The 4992-nt window shown below is 49.5% G+C and overlaps 1 long non-coding RNA gene across 1 annotated transcript; it reads right to left on the bottom strand.

Annotated features, from left to right (window-relative positions):
• Nucleotides 1-3510: 3510 nt before the first annotated feature.
• Nucleotides 3511-4419, bottom strand: LOC309348286. The gene is made up of 2 exons (XR_014159329.1): nucleotides 3809-4419; nucleotides 3511-3638 (listed from the first exon to the last, which is right to left on the bottom strand). It is a non-coding gene; the product is annotated as an uncharacterized lncRNA (long non-coding RNA).
• Nucleotides 4420-4992: the final 573 nt, after the last annotated feature.

Genomic DNA, 4992 nt, shown 5'->3' with positions numbered 1-4992 from the left:
GGCGAAGCTGGGCTAGAATCTGACTCGGGAGAGAGGGGCAGTGATTTGCGGGGAACTGTTCTGGCCAGGAGGCAGGAATCAGAGGCAAGGGAAATGTTAGACCTAGAGGAAAAGGAGGAAGGGCCAGGCCAGGGAAATGAAAGGCCAGTGCTTCCCCACCTTCTCCTGCACCACTGTCTAGATCAGAACCAGTAAGGGACTGAAAAGTGGTGGGCAGAGGAAGTTTTCATGCAGGCATAGTCTCCAGCTGCATGTGTGTAGCCTGTTGGTGGAAGGTACATATGGTGGAGGGAGAGGAAGGCCCTGTTGTTGCAACAGCTCCATAGGGCACAGACCATAGGGAATAGCTGCCTGGACATTGGATTGGTGTGCCTAGATATTCAGAGCTGTGGAAGAGACTGTAAGCGTTATGTTTGGCAATAATGCGTTAACTCTATGCCGCATGCATTCCTTTGGCCTGGAAGTGCCCTTGACAAAAGCTGTCCAAAAGACAGTCGCCACTTCCAGTTTCCCCAAGGCCAATCCCAATGGAAGAAGGTGAGCTCCCTGGCAACATTGGCCCCACTTTTGAAAAGGCTTTGCTCCTCATGACGTCCGCCATTTTCCAGGAGCTGGGAGCACATGGTTTGGGGCCATTGAGGACACTTCTTTCTGACCCGTTAGCTGATATTCTTCAGCAGAACGGTGTCCAGCTGACAGCTTCATTCATAAAAGGGTTCCTCTGCAGTGTGAAGATTTAATAAGGCTAAAGTGAAAATTGTCCAACAATGCTAACAGCTTCTAAGAATGTCAAAGAATAGGCATACTGATGAATAAAAGGGAGTAGAGGAGAAAGGGAAGGATCCAATTTGAAATGGAAACCTACAGAGCTCCCTCTGTGTACAAGGCAAGCAATCTCTGAGATTATATAATGGTTGTAAATTTAGCACGAACCCTATTCATGGCTGAGAGTCTATTGACGAGGGCAGCGCCTTTCACAATCCATCAGCTCTTGAGGCCAGAGTGGTGTTGTTTATCTTCCAACTGCAGACGCCAGGCCCCAGGCACGATTGCCGCTGTTAGCATTGTGTTACAAACCACGGCAAAACGGAACTTGGCATTGTGCTACGTTAAAGGTGCAACTTTAACCTTTATCCACTGTCGCTTTGCATGCTCCATTTAGTTTTCCAGGGGCTTCAATGGGCACAAACATGCCATGGCAGTAATGCACGCAGCACTTTCAGTTTGGATTTTGAGGGGGTTTCTCAGCTGGCAGGACTGGCTTTTACATTTTCCGTAGCCATCTATCCTTGCCTTGGGTTTTGCTACAGGGGATCACCCTGAATTATCAGGCACTGGGGGGCTTCAACTGCAACCCTGAGCCTGAGGTTCTCTGTTGCTCCCTGTGAGCAATACTCAGCGGAAGGCACTCTGGTTCAAACGACAATGCAAACTGCAACAGAAGCAAGAAGCAGCTACGGTTTCACAGCTGGGGCAGAGATCCAAGGGCCAGCAAAGAGGCATTGGGGCCCCTATTCAGGTCTCCTGCTGGTATAAACAAATACCTCCAAAATAAGAACCACACATCTGCGTGTTGTATGGGGAGGATGAACCCTGTGGTGTGGAACAGATTTTGTCTTCATGGCAGCTGAAGATGCACCTCTTATGGGTTAAGTGGAAAACGTCTCGGATCCATGCTGTCTGAGCATGGGACAAACGGATATGTGGGCGAACTCTCTGAATAAAAACAGATGGTTCTGCCTACTACAATACAGACATACATTAAAAGCAATCCTTATGCTTTAGAATGATAGAATTGTAAAGTTGGAAGGGACCCCAAAGGTCCTCTAGTCTAACCCCCTGCAATGCAGGAATCTCAACTAAAGCATCCTGAACAGATGGCCACCCAACCTCTGCTTAAAGACCTCTAAGGAAGGAGAGTCCACAACCTCCAGAGGGAGTCCGTTCCACTGATGAACAGCTCTTACTGTCAGAAAGTTCTTCCTGATGTTTAGCCAGAATCTCCTTTCTTGTAACTTTAGGCCACTGGTTCAAGCCCTACCCTCCAGAGAAAACAAGCTTGATAGCTATCATATCTCCTCTCAGTCTCCTCTTTTCCAGGCTAAACATACCCAGCTCCTTCAACTGTTCCTCATAAGGCTTAGTTTCCAGACCCTTGATCGTCTTGGCTGCCCTCCTCTACACACATTCCAGCTTGTCAACATCCTTCTTAAATTGTGATGCCCAGAACTGGACACATTATTCCAGGTGTGGTTTGACCAAGGCAGAACCTTTACTTCGCTTGATCTGGACAGTAGACTTCTGTGGATGCAGCCTAGAAAAGTATTAGGTTTCCCCCCTGCTGCAGCACACTGTGGACTCATGCTAAGCTCGTGGTTCACGAAACACTACTAAGGAGAGGACTGATCATTCATCTTAGGGGAGGGAGATTCAAAGCTGCAGAGCCAATGAAAGGAAAGTCTTGCGCCTGCCAGCCTGACTACCCTTCTTGACAGGTCCAGGACATTAATTTGCTTGCTTGCTTGTTTATTGCCCAAAGTATACCCTGACCGGAAGGTATAGGCTCAAAGGAGCCCAGGATATTGTCACTGAAGACAAGTGGCGCTAACAGAGGATGAGTGAGAGGCCACATTCATGCCCTAACTCTAGACTAGAGCACTATGATACCACTTTAAACAATTATGGCTTACCCCTCAAAGAATGCTGAGAACTGTAGTTTGTTAAGGATGCTGTGAGTTGTTAGGAGCCCACTGTTCCCCTCACAGAACTACAGTTCCCAGAGTTCACTGGGAAGAGGGATTGAAGCCTTATTTACCTAGGGATCCATTAGCCTCGCCATCCCCTGGACCATGGAGGGAACAAAAGTACCAGGAAAGCAACTTCTTCTTTGGAGAAAAGAGTTTATTGCAATCTGCGCAGAGTGACAACCAGCAGGATCCCTCCTGAAAGACTGGCTGTAAAGCAAAACACTTCAGCAGACGTTCTTATACTTTTCTGAACACTCTTCCCCCTCCCATACCCTTTCCAGATTTGCCCAATCAGCTGGCAAATGTTCAACTTTGCCCAATCAGCTGGCAAATGTTCAAAAAGACCTTCCTTGTCTCCTGCAACTAGGAGAACGAGGAACACTAGGAGGATCATCAAGGGGATAGAAGGATCGGGCCGTCGTCTCCCGCAGAGCCTATGACGCTCATGCCAGCAGAAAAAGAGACACATCCATGTGGCAAGGGCAGTTGAAATAACTCCCATCCACCATCCCCAATCACTCCATGGTTCCTCCCAGCAATATTCAGGGGGTGTGCTCATTGTTGAAGAGCCCACTGATATTTGTGCTCGATTACCTGTTGAGCCTCAAGGATGAGAGCCCACCGGTGAGCTGATGCTCCCACTATGTGGGTCAACTTTCCTACTAACCCTGTTGGGTGGATTGAACTCTCGTGCTGCCTCCCTACTGACCAGAGCATATGGAAGCTGAAATCCTGGGGTGGCAACTCTTACTGGCACTTGTTCAGCAATTTCAATGCACACCTGGTTAAGGCTCCCACCCCTGCAACACTTGCATTAAGATAGGTTCCGTCCCATCTAACGCCTGGATTAAGATTAGAACCTGGTCCATCAGATGAGGTTGGTACAATGCTCTACCCCCCGAATGACAGTTGGTTACTCCCCCCCAACAGCAAGAGCAGTCCAGAACTTGATAGAATTCGACCGTCTCTGCAACTTCCCGTAGGAGCACTGCCCACGCGTGCTGGACAGTGGTGTGGGAGAGGAGCCACAACGGGGAAGTGGGATGTTTCAATATGGTAACCTCATCAAACCCCTGTTTCCAATAGCCAATGAGCACGCCATCTCTTACCACTGGCAAGACGAACCATTCGTAGCAGAGGCCAGCAGGCCAGTAAGGGCGGTATGGCTCAGTGGGGTCAGGGCTGTGGGGCATAGAGCAGATAACAGAAAAAAAAGAAAAGAGAAAGTCCTTATGAAAATATTAAATGTCCTGGTGGACTTCCTGGATCAGTCCCAGCACGGGTTTTCACATTGGGGACGCTGCCCGCGGGCGCCCCTCCCATCCAATTCTTCAGCTGTGCGTAGAGATATCAGCTTCCGGTGTGATATCAGCAGAGCGGTCGTCAGCGGAGGGTCTGGAGATGGTCAGCCGAAGGGGTTAATCGGGATTTAGTTGCACAGTCCAATCTGTAGTGGTCACTCTGGTGTGGTGGACCCAAGGGGTGATGCCGGCAACTTTCACGGCTGTGGGTGTGGAGAGCAGGACGGTATAAGGTCCCTTCCAGCACGATTGTAGCTGCGTCCGTGCCCAATCTTTTACCCACACTTCATCACCTGGCTCGAACTGATTCAGCCAACACACAGGGGTTGCGAGCCTGGGTCCACCTGTGGAAACAGGAGAGAACTTGGGAGAGTGACTGCACATAGTTATTCAATTGCATATCTTGGCTGGCATATGGAGTTAACATCTTAACATATGGGACTGGTCTCCCAAACAAAACCTCAAAGGGTGACAAGTGGGTCCGCTTTGAAGGGAGACTGCGGACCCTGAGCAATGCTAAGGGCAACATGGCCACCCAATTAGACCCGGTTTCCTGTGTCAGCTTGGAACGCCGATTCTGGGGTCTGTATGCTGTATGCAACTTTCAATTGATTTGTAGTGCCTTAGCCAATTCCTGCAACATTAAATGAACAAAGGCTGGTTCATTGTCACCAGGTTTAGGGCTCTGGTGAGCGCAGTTGATTCTGCCAGCTGGGCCGATGTTCCAGGCGGGAGTGGCTTTGCCTTGATCACCTGGTCTTCCAGGGCTACCACTGCATAACCTGCCTTCCGGTGTCCAGCCTCAATGAAGCTGCTTCCATCCATAAACCATGATGGCCACTGGGGTCTGCTTCATCTTTAAGGTCAGGCCTGCTAGAGTACACCTCATCCATTACTTCAATGCAGTCATGCGTGGGCTCCTCACCTTCTCCTACCGGTAATGG

This window comes from Podarcis erhardii, assembly GCF_964252035.2.
Source record: "Podarcis erhardii genome assembly, chromosome: 8".
In the NCBI taxonomy this organism is placed as follows: domain Eukaryota; kingdom Metazoa; phylum Chordata; class Lepidosauria; order Squamata; family Lacertidae; genus Podarcis; species Podarcis erhardii.
The sequence above is the reverse complement of the archived record's forward strand: the minus strand, read 5'-3'. Positions and strand labels throughout refer to the sequence as shown.